This window comes from Garra rufa, chromosome 1, assembly GCF_049309525.1.
Source record: "Garra rufa chromosome 1, GarRuf1.0, whole genome shotgun sequence".
Taxonomy (NCBI): domain Eukaryota; kingdom Metazoa; phylum Chordata; class Actinopteri; order Cypriniformes; family Cyprinidae; genus Garra; species Garra rufa.
In genome coordinates, this window is record NC_133361.1 from 93,118,516 (window position 1) to 93,132,190 (window position 13,675).

A 13,675-nucleotide genomic window follows, 5' to 3' on the forward strand; every position below is an offset into this window, starting at 1 on the left:
ATCGCAGGCTAACGGATCCCACCGAGGAGGCGCCGTGGCTTAGCTTGTCAAAGCGCCTGTCTTGTAAACAGGAGATCCTGGGTTTGAATCCCAGCGGTGCAAAGAACTGTGCAAAGACCTGAGGACCTGTCTTTCTGCCCACACAGCGTGCCACTCGGTTGAGCTGGACGGGCACAAATCTTTAAGAAAAGCCCTCAGTGGCCCAGCCTGGCATAAACCATTTTGAGGCCTCCTGTTCTCAGCGTACATTGATTTAAAAAAAAAATGTCAATCATATTTAAAAGGTAGCAAAACATGCCCAAGATCCAATTCAGTGAGGTATGGCAATCACTGTCTTGCATCAAGTGAAGGCAGCAGGACGTTCGAAGTGTTGATTCATGAATCCTCTAAGCCGCCCTCCCCTCGCCTAGCATGCGGGGTGGCGCCGTGGCTTAGTTGGTTAAAGCGCCTGTCTAGTAAACAGGAGATCCTGGGTTCGAATCCCAGCGGTGCCTTTGGTTGCGTGCCACAATACACCCGAGCTCGTGCTTTACCAAAAAACGGACGGCGAACGGGGACACAGAGGAGCTTGTGGACCGCGGGAGTTTTCTCTTGCAACACTACCCTCTCACTTGAAGTATGATATGCTTGCGTGGTTCTCAAATTGTGGAGCCCTCGTAGTCTATGATCGTCAGTCCCTTTTGGATATTCGTTCAACTCTTTTTAACTTTCACAAGTCGGATGTGGAGTGTGTTCTCAACAAACAACATGAGAGTCTCAAAATAGTCATTCCGGACGATATTCGCCGCTGGCCTTTAAAGAAATTACGGAGGAAGCGCCGGAGGAAACGCGGGTGTCGGGGAGGACTTGCGATCAAGCTGAAAGCCCGTCTGTTAGCGGGCTGTACTCCAAGCCCGTACCCCGAGCTGCAATATGGCGGCTCTGTGGTTTGGCGTCTCGTGGATCAAGCGCACCGGTGGCTTCGACCTGTCCTTCCCCTGCTTCCACCCTCTGCCCCCTGGCTTGGACTCCCTCGGATCGGCCGCTATCTCCGGAGAACTGGAGCGGCTCATGGTATGTTACGTCCGCTGGGTAGAGCGCCACTCTCTCCCGGCGCCGTTCCTCCACCTAATATGGTCTTAATCAACGCTCGCTCAGTAGTAAATAAGACATTTCTGTTGAATGACTTTTTTTCCTCACAAAATCTGGATTTCATGTTTATTACTGAATCATGGATTAAGGATGGCGATCTTATCCCTTTTTCCGAATTGGTGCCGGTTGACTGTACATTTTTTAACTCCCCCCGTCAAAACGGACGTGGGGGTGGGTTAGTGACGGTTATGAAAAACTCTCACCGCGCGCAGTGTCGCTCCATCTCTCTGGATATTTACACCAGCTTCGAATTTCAACTTATCCATCTTGACTGGAACGGTCCTATTTGCCTAGGGCTGATCTACCGTCCTCCACATTCAGCTAAGGACTTTCTTCAGCAATTCACTGACTTCATTGGTAATATTGTCACAAAATTTGATCGCTTTTTATTGATGGGAGATTTTAACGTTCATGTTTGCTGTCAGTCAAACCCTCTCTCGAGGGAATTTCTTAACTTAATTGAGGCTTTTAACCTGACACAGTGGGTTAAAGGTCCTACTCATATTCACGGACATACCTTGGACCTTATCCTCTCCTATGGAGTTGATATTACTGATGTTATTGTCTCTGATTATATGCTCTCTGATCATAAGCCCATTTTATTTTCCATGGGCCTTCCTAGTCCTTCTCACGCTTCCTCTAAAGTGACATCTCTGTCTCGGGTTTATTCGCCTCAGTTTAATGTCACTTTTAGACAGTGTTTCACAAAGTCCTGCTCTCACCTACTTTTGGATTCTCCGTTATCAGACTTGGATGCGGACGAACATCTCAGTCTGTTAAACAGTGCTTGGCTTGATGTAATGAATGAAACTGCCCCTCTTAAACCTTTTAAGCCCAAACCTAAATCTGAACTGTGGCATACCGCTGAGACTCAGCTACTAAGGCAAACATGTAGAAAGGCTGAGCGAAAGTGGAAAAAAGACAATTTACACATTTCATTACAGCTGTTCAAAGACAGTTTATTGGCTTATCAGAGAGCCGCCAAATCGGCCAAGGCGACCTATTTCTCCAATTTAATTTTAGACAATCATTCTAGACCTAAGATCTTGTTTTCCGTCATAAATTCTGTTGTTAACCCCCCGGTAAATACTGTGTTAGTTGCCTCTGTCGCTCTATGTGAAAGCTTCTCGAGGTTTTTTAAGGATAAAGTAAGTAAACCCGGACTGGTAGTTCAAAATTCCTCTACCGAGCTGTCTGTTCCCCCGTCGTTGTCTGCATCTTGGAATGTTTTTGAACCAGTTTCTCTTCAGTCACTCAAAGACACTATTGCTAAACTGAAACCATCCTCCTCTCCATATGATGTTATACATCCTAGATTTTTAAAACAAATTGTTGATTCAGTCGGACCGGGCCTAGTGTCCTTTCTTAATAAGTGTCTCTCAACAGGTGTGGTTCCCGCTTATTTGAAAGTGGCTACTGTCACACCTCACCTCAAGAAGCCTTCACTCGACCTGTCTGTTTTAAAAAATTATCGTCCTATCTCTGTTCTACCATTTGTTTCTAAGGTCTTGGAAAAGATTGTGTTTTTCCAACTTCAGTCTTTTCTTGCTTTAAACAGCTTGTTCGAGCTCTTTCAATCTGGTTTTAAGGCTGCTCACATTACCGAATCTGCCCTTTTAAGAGTGTTAAATGACATATTTTTAGCCACTGATACAGGGGACTCCGTGGTCCTTGTTCTCTTAGATCTATCAGCTGCTTTTGACTCTATCAACTACTCCATATTAATTAACAGGCTTGAATCTCTGGCTGGTCTCTCTGGCACAGTTTTAAAGTGGTTTCAGTCATTTCTGTCAGATAGGAAATATGTGGTGAGGCTAGGAGAATTCTTCTCTTCCACGTCCTCATTCCCCTGTGGTCTTCCTCAAGGTTCGGTCTTAGCTCCCACTTTATTTTCACTGTACTTGCTACCTCTAGGCTCCATTTTTAGGAAACACGGGATGTCATTTCACTTTTATGCTGACAACACTCAAATCTATCTACCTTTTAAGAAAAACGATCCTTTGGCCTTGAATGCTCTGTTGTCTTGCTTAGATGAAGTTAAATCTGGGTTATTCATAATTTCTTGTCCCTAAATGAAGAAAAAACAGAGGTGATAGTTTTCGGTCCATCAGACAATATGAAGGCCTCTGATTTTGACCTAGGACCTTTATCTGCTTTTAGGTCCTCACAGGTACGGAATTTGGGTGTCTTGCTGGATGACTCGCTAAAATTTGACAAACTTCCACCGTGATTGGATCCAGTTTTTATCAGCTTCGCACACTTTCAAAAATTAAACATTTTCTCACCGATAAGACACTGGAGATGGCCATTCACGCTTTTATTACGTCGCGTCTGGACTATTGTAACTCTTTGTATTGTGGCATCTCTAAATCGCAAATTGCCGGTCTTCAATTGGTCCAGAACGCAGCTGCTAAGTTTCTTTTAAAAAAGAAAAAATGGGATCATGTCACTCCGCTTTTGAAGGACCTTCACTGGCTGCCTGTCCAATTCAGAATAGACTTCAAAATTTTATTATTTGTTTTTAAATCGTTGCATCACCAAGCACCCACTTACCTATCCGAACTGCTCCACCAGTATACCCCTTTGAGAAGTCTGAGATCCTGTGGCCACAATCTCCTTTTAATTCCACACTCTAGACTAAAGCGCAGAGGTGACCGGGCCTTTTCAGTAATTGGGCCTCGTCTTTGGAATGACTTGCCAGTTGAGATCAGAACGGCTCCTAATCTGACTATTTTTAAATCACTTTTAAAAACTCATTTGTTTTCAATGGCCTATTAGGTCTTATTTTGTTTACTCCTTTTCTTAATTATGTGTCTTGTTTCCTTGTGTAAATGTTTCTTGTGGATGTTTCTAAGTGTAAAGCACTTTGGTCAGTCTTGTGGCTGTTGGAAATGTGCTATATAAATAAAGTAAACTTGAAACTTGAGACTTGAAACTCTCACCTGCTTTTGGAGGATAGCATCACAGGCTAACAGGTCCCACCGAGGAGGCGCCATGGCTTAGCTGGTCAAAGCGCCTGCCTTGTAAACAGGAGATCCTGGGTTCGAATCCCAGCGGTGCCTTTCCACCGGTGGCTGTCTCTGGCCTCGCTGTTGAATGGGGACCCCGGCGACGCTCTTTTTTTGAACCGTGCAAAGACCTGAGGACCTGTCTTTCTGCCCACACAGCGTGCCACTCGGTTGAGCTGGACGAGCACAAATCTTTAGGAAAAGCCCTCAGTGGCCCAGCCTGGCATACCGACCGGCTCTGTGGCGCAATGGATAGCGCATTGGAATTCTAGACTACCAGATGTGGCCATTCAAAGGTTGTGGGTTCGAGTCCCACCAGAGTCGTGCTTTTTGGCATTTTGTTAAGCCCGTACTGCGCAGTGTTGCTCTCGGACAGCAGAAACCATTTTGAGGCCTCCTGTTCTCAGCGTACATTGATTTAAAAAAAAAAATGTCAATCATATTTAAAAGGTAGCAAAACATGCCCAAGATCCAATTCAGTGAGGTATGGCAATCACTGTCTTGCATCAAGTGAAGGCAGCAGGACGTTCGAAGTGTTGATCCATGAATCCTCTAAGCCGCCCTCCCCTCGCCTAGCATGCGGGGTGGCGCCGTGGCTTAGTTGGTTAAAGCGCCTGTCTAGTAAACAGGAGATCTTGGGTTCGAATGGTCCTTTGGTTGCGCGCCGAGCTCGTGCTTTACCCAAAAACGGACGGTGACACAGAGGAGCTCGAGGACAGCGGGTGGTATCACTTGCTGCACTACCCTCTCACCTGCTTTTGGAGGATAGCATCCCAGGCTATCGAGTCCCACTGAGGAGGTGCCGTGGCTTAGTTGGTTAAAGCTCCTCTCTAGTACACAGGAGATCCTGGGTTCGAATCCCAACGGTGCGTTGGGTGGCGCTCCAGTCCAGTAAGCGTGCCTCCACTGTGCACAGACCTGAGGACCTGTCTTTCTGCCCACGCAACAGGATGTTTGAAGTGTTGATTCATGCATCCTCTAAGTCACTGCCAGATGAGGCCATTCAAAGGTTGTGGGTTCAAGTCCCACCAGAGATGAGGAAATCATTCAAAAATTGAACAGTTGGGGTGTAACTCCCATTCTTCCTGTGAGAAGGAGATATCACCCAGGAACAACAGTGGCAGACGGAACATGCTTTTTGAGAATAAAGTTCCCAAAGGAGGTGGCATCTTTACCATACACAACAAAATTTATGACTGAGGAAGGAGTTCAATATTTCAGAGTGATCCACAATAATCAACGGAAAACATGCAGGATCTGCACAAGTACTGAGCATGAGCTAAAGGACTGCCCTCAATTTCTCTGCAGGAATTGCCTGGAGCAGGGGCATTATGCGCGGGACTGTACAGCTCCGTGGTGCCAAGGCTGCAACAGGGCAATGATAAGGTGCAGATGTGAGACGGACGATGAGGAAAATAAAGAAATGGATATGGAGATACAGGAAGAGATGGGAGGCACTCAAACTGAAACATCAAATCAAATATTAGAACAGACTGAAGGAGGAGAAGACAAACAAACTCATGTAGAAGAGGAGGAGTATAACCTAGAGGAGAATTCAGTAAGGAGTGGGACTAGGATGGACAAGGAGCCTGAGGAGAACAATAAGGTGGACTACCAAAAGACACATGGAAAAGAGAGAACTGATGACAATGAAACAAAACCGCAGTATGAGGTAAGAGGTATCACTTGCTGCACTACCCTCTCACCTGCTTTTGGAGGATAGCATCCCAGGCTATCGAGTCCCACTGAGGAGGCGCCGTGGCTTAGTTGGTTAAAGCTCCTCTCTAGTACACAGGAGATCCTGGGTTCGAATCCCAACGGTGCGTTGGGTGGCGCTCCAGTCCAGTAAGCGTGCCTCCACTGTGCACAGACCTGAGGACCTGTCTTTCTGCCCACGCAACAGGATGTTTGAAGTGTTGATTCATGCATCCTCTAAGTCACTGCCAGATGAGGCCATTCAAAGGTTGTGGGTTCAAGTCCCACCAGAGTCATGGCTTTCTGGTAACTCTCATAATGTGGAGTTTTGCCCTCAGGCAGTAGAAATTTGTAGACATTTACTTTTAGCCCTCGCTTATGGCCATACCCCACCTGAGGCGCTAGAGAGCGACAGGAAGTGAGTGGCTGCAGTAGGAAGAGATAGGCTCTTCCACGTTGCTTGTTGTTTTTTTTATATTACGACTTTATTTTGTGCTTTGAGGAGTTTTTTGTTTGTTTATTTTTTGTTTTTTCACTTCAACCCCAAGCAGTTAATACTGTTTGGGGGAAGAAGTTTATTAAATGGCGGATTTACTGGAAAAAAGAAAAGGACTGTTATCACGGAAAGAGAAGGAGGTCGGAGATGAAGAAATTAATCCAAATACAGTTGAAGGGAATATACAAGAAGAAAATACTGATGAAACTTGGGCTATGGTTGTTTCAAGGAGAAAACAGCAAGCAAAAACAATGGAACTAGAAGGAAAGAGAGATCTGCAAACAAAGTTGCTGAACTTACAAAAGGAGGTGAGCAAAATCAGTCTTTTAACAATCAACGTCAACAAATGATAAACAGATTAATTAAAAAAACACAGTATCAAAGAGAATACAAGAAAGAAGCTACAGTTACATTAAATGTGATGGACACCGAGAGCACAACAATTATAATGATAATTAACCCCCTGGGGCCGACGGTCACGCCGGCGTGACCAACCTACTTTTTTTAAGATCAGCGCAAAAGACACTAAAAATGCTCTGTCGGTTTAAGTCATACACATTAGAGATATACATCAATGGAAACTGTAAAGCGTGTACTTTTATTTGGGCACACTCAAAAGAACAGCAGAAAGTTGTGTTTTTTTATTTAGAATAAAGAAAACAAACAGGGTGATTTCTGTTTTCTCTGTCTCCGTGAACTGCTTTTAGAAAAGCGTCAATTATATCATTCAAACACGGTGAATATTTAGCACACAAACATAAAAGTGGTATCTACAGAAAGCTTGAGATTTATGCTTTTAAACAAAGTAAGTTTTATCAAAAACAAATAATCTGTGATAAATTAATCTATAAGAAACCAAGTTCCAACTAATTATCCAGTTCCAACTAATTATCTCTAATGTGACCGCGCCCACTATCGCGAAATCTTTTGCCATGCAAATTAGCCATGTGCTACTAGCGTGGCAAGGACCGGATTATCTGTACGCGAGGAAACTCCCACATCACCGCAACAAAGCAACATGACTTCAAGTTCATCTTGGTTAAGAAGAAGAAGTGAGAAGAAGTGAGGTGAGGTGAGGCCAAGTATGGTGACCCATACTAGGAATTTGTGCTCTGCATTTAACCCATCCAAGTGAACACACACACACACCGTGAACACACACCCGGAGCAGTGGGCAGCCATTGCTGCGGCGCCCGGGGAGCAGTTGGGGGATCGGTGCCTTGCTCAAGGGACTCACCTCAGCCGTGGTATTGAGGGTGGAGAGAGTGCTGTACATTCACTCCCCCCACCTACAATCCCTGCCGGACCTGAGAATCGAACCTGCAAAACAGGAAATGGGGAGAAGAGCATTGAAACAGAAGTCAAGATAAAGGAAAGACTGAACAAAGGTTTAAAAACAAGAGTAAAAAGTGTTATAGACATTGAAAAGGTACTTAAGAAACAGAAAATAAGAAGAGAAGAGCATAATGAAATGATGGAAAAGAGAAGAGCTGAAATGAGTGGTTCCACATTTGTAGCTTCGGGAGAAACTGAATTAGATTGATGAGTAGTTGTTTGTACACTCAACTCTTTCTTTTAATGAGTTCTTTATGGATTGCATCTCTGAATGCAAGAGGACTATCGAAACCTGAGAAATTTCAGAGATTGGTGTATTTGATTAAGGACTGTGATGTGTTATGTTTACAAGAATCTTTCTGGAATCAAGAGGTTGTGGAAGGTATGAAAAAGATCTGGGACGGAGAAATTTACTTTAACAATGATCAGAGTAAAAAAAGGGGAGTTGCGATACTAATTAGAAGGGGTGTGAGTAAAGAAATAAATGAAATATATTCTGACAAGAAGGGGAGAATAATGGCAGTAAAATTAATAAAGATGCATAAAGAAATAATAATATGTAACATACATGCACCAAACGAAGAGGGACAAAAGATAATATTTTATAGGAATTTGAATGTATTAATTGAAGGATGGCAAAATGTTTTTTGTTGGGTGATTTTAATACTGTATTAGAAAGAGTAGATGTTAGTGATTGTATGGTGTTTAGGAGGGATGGAGGAAGAAATGAATTATTTGAACTGATTAAAAAATATAACTTAATAGATGTTTGGAGAAAAAGAAATAGACCTAAAAGGGAATTTTCAAGACAACAAATAGTAAACAAAGTTTTAAAGCAAAGCAGAATTGATTTGTTGTTGAGCGGTAAAGAGATAGAAAACTACGTTATGAAAATTTATTATAAGCCATACAGTGAAAGTGATCATGATTTTTTGCATGTAAGAATTGACTTAAGTAATGTGGAGAGGGGTCCTGGAGTTTGGCTATTAAGTCTTTGGTTCTTTTAATTGTGATGATTTGGCTCACATTTAACAAAAACCCACCAATTCACAACAAATCTCAACAAATTAGAATATGGTGACATGTAAATCAGCTAATCAACTCAAAACACCCACAAAGGTTTCCTGAGCCTTCAAAACGGTCTCTCAGTTTGGTTCATTAGGCTACACAATCATGGGGAACACTGCTGATCTTATAGTTGTCCAGAAGACAATCATTGACACCCTTCACAAGGAGGGCAAGCCACAAACATTCATTGCCAAAAGAGCTGGCTGTTCACAGAGTGCTGTATCCAAGCATGTTCACAGAAAGTTGAGTGGAAGGAAAAAGTGTAGAAGAAAAAGATGAACAACCAACCGAGAGAACACCAGCCTTGAGAGGCTTGTCAAGCAAAATCGATTCAAGAACCCACTGTGTTTTTTGAATCACACGTCAAACTCTGCCTTCATCATTTTCAGCACTTCCACAGACATTTCAACTGGAAATGGGGCCACTGGTTTCTCAGCTGAAAAACTTTGGGAAACTGGGAGATGAGTGAAGTCCTGCTTTCGCACCTGTCCCACAAGCAGTGCAAGTTTCACCTTAAATGCTATTGAGTCATTTTGTCATTGCTCTGAATTTTCTAGCTGCCTCGCGCATCACCTGTTCGATTGTGATGACACAGTATGTTAAATGTACCAATCTGTAGGTGAATTTAACAAATAATTAGGCTATATGATAATAACTGAGGGAAATTTTTGTTAGATTAGATTAAGCCAACCTTTATAATCAAATACCGATATGATAAAAGTAAAACATATATTTACAACTTCTAATTTTCATTTTTCATTTTCAAAATATGTCTCTGGCATTGTTCAGAGGGCCGGTCCAAATGTGGGGGTGGGCCGCATTCGGCCCGCGGGCCTTAGTTTGGGGACCCCTGCTATAAACCATTACTGTTCATTTGATTGGAGAGAATACAGCTCCGCTCCTCTTTTGTCAATGACTGTGTCACACCCTCCACCAAACACAACACACTACACCACACCCAGCATTTAGGACGCTAAAGGGGCCTCCTGTATCCACCAACCAGCCAAATAATTTGGCGGCCCTAGAATTTATTTCTGGTCCCTAGTGCTTCCTCGTAAGTGGGAAGAAAACTTTTACTAGAGTGAGTGTTTAAGAGAGAAATCTGAGACTTAAATCTGCACAAGAGTCATTCAGAAGCTTCAATTGAAGATCAAAGATTTCAAACATTTGCCTTGCATTGCTATAGTGCACTAAGGCTCCATCCACACGAAGCCGGTGCGTGCCCTATCCGATCATTTTTTTCCCTCGTTCTAAAAAAAAGTTCCGTAAACACGAAACCACTGAAAACGGTGTAGTATATATGCCAGACCAGTATGGGGTGCTGTAATTCTGCCATAGATATACACTATACACGGAGAAGAAGACTTTGAGCATGCGCATAACCTTGTGCGCTGGATTCGAACTAAGAAGAAGAAGACGAAGATGTGAATATTATCGCTTGTTGCTCATAACAGTTGCATAGAAGCAATAGATTTTGCTGTAATAAAGCTAGCAGGCTTAGTAGCAACACGAACACAATCATGTAGTCCGCCAATATTGTTGTTGCTGTTACGTGTGACGCAGCCGACACGTGATGTGATGACATCATCGTTTCAGAAAATATACGGATTGGCTGTACACACGAAACCGCGAGGGTGTCGTTTTCAGATTTATCCACTTTGGGACCCGGTTTCAAAAAATAGCGGATTCAGTCTCCTAAAACGCCGGATCCGTGTGGATGAAACACCAATACGATAAAAAATGTATACGTATACAGCAAAACGCGTCTCCGTGTGGACAGACCCTAAATGCTGGATGTGGTGTAGTGTGTTGTGGTTGACGGGGGGTGTGACAGTGATTAATAAAATTGCTCCAATACTTGAACAAGCTGATGTCACAATACTGTGCTGGGAGGAACGACGGAGACGTAGATCAAAGGAACAGAGTTTATTATAGTCCAAAGACAGGGTAATCCACACAAGGAAATAGGGAAGACAGATGTATTTGGACAATAGAGACCCAACAGAGACAGAATGCACAGACTTTGATTCTAATATATGGGGTAACTGGGGAACACGGGTGCATAGAATGACTAACTGGACTAAAGGAAAGGAACGCAACCAAAAAAGGGCACACAGAAACAAAAACAGGTCCATATTCCTGGCATATCGTCCCCCTTCTGGAAGGCGCATCCTTGCACTGATGGAACAACACAAGGAGAAGAATGGACATCCAGGAGGAGGATGACGAACAGAGTCCAAGGTGGAGATGACGGAGGGAGGAGCCTGTCTCTGTATGTCCTCGTGTCTCCTTCCCTTTCTCAGGGAACAAGGGTTGTAGTTATAATCCGAAACGGTGATGTTAAAAATGCTAACAATGTCCTTTATTGTGCTTCAACCAAAAAACTGCACTTCCTGTGAGATCTCTTTTCAATTCATGATATACAAATGTGAAGTTCTTACACTGTAGACAGAGCAAACGCATTGTCCATAATCCATATTATTCCTTGAGCTTTTGTGCATTACCGAGTCAAGGCTTCCTTTTTGACTGAAACAGTTTCCACACTGTTTGCATGTGTGAGGCCTCTCTCCAGTATGAACTAACATGTGCTTGTTAAGGGCTCCTTTTTCATTGAAACTCTTTCCACACTGTTGGCATGAGTAAGGCTTCTCTCCAGTGTGGACTCTCATGTGAATGTTAAGGCTTCCTTTTAGTTTAAAACTCTTTCCACACCATTGGCAGGTAAAAGGGCTCTCCATGGTGTGAATTTTCTGGTGGACTTCAAGGTTTCCACTTTGATTGAAACACTTTCCACACTGTTTGCAGGTGTAAGGCTTCTCTCCAGTGTGAATTCTCATGTGTGTGTTAAGGTGTGCTTTTTGAGTGAAACTCTTTCCACACTGTTGGCAGGTAAAAGGGTTCTCTCCAGTGTGAAATCTCATGTGTCTGTTAAGGTGTCCTTGTAGAATGAAACTCTTTCCACCCTGTTGGCAGGTGTACGGCTTCTCTCCAGTGTGAATACTCATATGTGTTTTAAGGCTTCCTTTTTGAGTGAAATTGTTTCCACACTGAACGCAAGAAAAATAGCTCCTAGTTCCTGTATTTTGACCTCTTTTTTGTTTATAAGTCTTTTCAGACTGTAAGGAACAAAAACCTGATCTTTCTCTTCAGATTCATTCAGATCTTCTCTCTCCTCTTTCAGCGCTGTTAGGTCTAAGGTGGAAAAAAAGGAATACAAGTTAACCCCATTTTAGTGGCACAAAACAATTAACATCAAAAGATGTAGATATGTAATGCACGTATGTTAGATCCTATACCACGGTGTCCAAACCTGATCCTGCTCAGCCAGTACCCTACAGAGTTTAGGCTGGCCATTATACAATTAATAATAAAAAAAAATCTAGAAAATTTAATGACAGAGTTTAGGATCTATATATATATATATATATATATATATATATATATATATATATATATATATATCTATAGACTGATCTCAATGTTTCTGTACCATTTTTGTCTCCTAGGGAATAAAATGCAACAAATTTAGAGAGTTTATTTATTTAATTGAAATCACCTTTAAAACAACAAGTGTTTACTAAAGTGCTGTACAAGCATACTAAATTTAAAACAATAAACACATACAGTGGTGTGGAAAAGTGTTGGCCCCCTTCCTGATTTTATTTATTTATTTATTTTTTTCATGTGTCAGACTTTAATGTTTCAGATCATCAAACAAATTTAGATATTAATCAAAGATAACACAACATACAGTTTTGGATGGAGTTTTTTATCATGAAGGGAAATCCAAACCCACATGGCCCTGTGTGAAAAAGTGTTTGCCCCCTAAACTTAATAACTGTTTGGGCCACCCTTAGCAGCAACAACTGCAATCAATCAGTCCCTCGTCAGAGTATTTTCCCAAAAATCTTGGGGATCATCAAGACGTGTTCTGGCAAAACTGAGACAAGCCTTTATGTTCTTTTTGCTCAGCAGTGGTTTTTGTCTTGGACCTCTGCCATGCAGGCCATTTTTGCCCAGTCTCTTTCATGCAGTTGTGCAGTTGATTTTGTTGTGGGGTCTTTTGAGACCTCTTGGATGAGTCATCGCTGCGCTCTTGGGGTAATTTTGGTCGGCTGGCCACTCCTGGGAAGGTTCAACACTGTTCCATGTTTTCGCCATTTGTGGATAATGTCTCGCTGGAGACCCAAGGCAGCGTCGTATTTATGATTTGTTGATTGTGAACAGGTGTGGCAGTATTCAGGCCTGGGTGTAGCTAGAGAAACTGAACTCAGGTGTGATAAAACACAGTTATGTTTTAACACTTTTCCACACAGGGACATGTGGGATTGGATTTTGTTTTCCCTTCATTAAAAGAACAACACTTTTTCACACCACTGTAAAACAGACAAGAGTCCAACACAATCATAAAAACTTAACACTCATACTGTGTTAAAAGCCAAAGTGTAAAGATGAGTTTTAAGACTAGGTTCCCCCGGTTTTTAACCTTGTGGCGGGAACAACCAAAAGTAAATGCTCGGTGGATCTAAATGCTCTTGTTGGAGTGTATAGCTGTATTAAGTCAGAATATGCTAGTCCATTTAGTGATTTAAACACTAAAACTAAAATCGATTAAAATCAATTCTAAAATGAACAGGAAGCCAATGGAGAGGTGCCAGAATTGGTGTAATATGTTCTCGTTTGTGTGTTCCTGTCAACTTACGAGCAGCAGCATTCTGTACCAACTGCAAATGTGTGAGAGAAGCCTGGTTAATACCTAAACATATGTATAACTCTTTCAAAGTCACTAAAAGATAGAAAAGACTGGAAACAACTAGCTTTAATTACTGAATTAACCTTTTTATCCAGTTTTCACTCCATAATAACACCCACATTTTTTACATTGGGCTTCACAGATAATCTTAAAGCACCAAGATCCAACTGAGAAGAGTCACAAGCACCC

The 13,675-nt window shown here is 42.4% G+C and overlaps 4 non-coding genes across 4 annotated transcripts; all 4 read left to right on the top strand.

Moving 5' to 3' along the window:
• The first annotated feature begins 28 nt into the window (after window positions 1–28).
• trnat-ugu (transfer RNA threonine (anticodon UGU)) lies at window positions 29–102 on the top strand. The gene has a single exon. It is a non-coding gene; the product is annotated as a tRNA-Thr (tRNA).
• A 318-nt stretch (window positions 103–420) lies between these two features.
• trnat-agu (transfer RNA threonine (anticodon AGU)) lies at window positions 421–494 on the top strand. Its single transcript has one exon. It is a non-coding gene; the product is annotated as a tRNA-Thr (tRNA).
• A 3,625-nt stretch (window positions 495–4,119) lies between these two features.
• On the top strand, window positions 4,120–4,193 carry trnat-ugu (transfer RNA threonine (anticodon UGU)). Its single transcript has one exon. It is a non-coding gene; the product is annotated as a tRNA-Thr (tRNA).
• Window positions 4,194–4,373: 180 nt separating this feature from the next.
• trnar-ucu (transfer RNA arginine (anticodon UCU)) lies at window positions 4,374–4,463 on the top strand. The gene is given in 2 exon segments: window positions 4,374–4,410; window positions 4,428–4,463. It is a non-coding gene; the product is annotated as a tRNA-Arg (tRNA).
• Window positions 4,464–13,675: the final 9,212 nt, after the last annotated feature.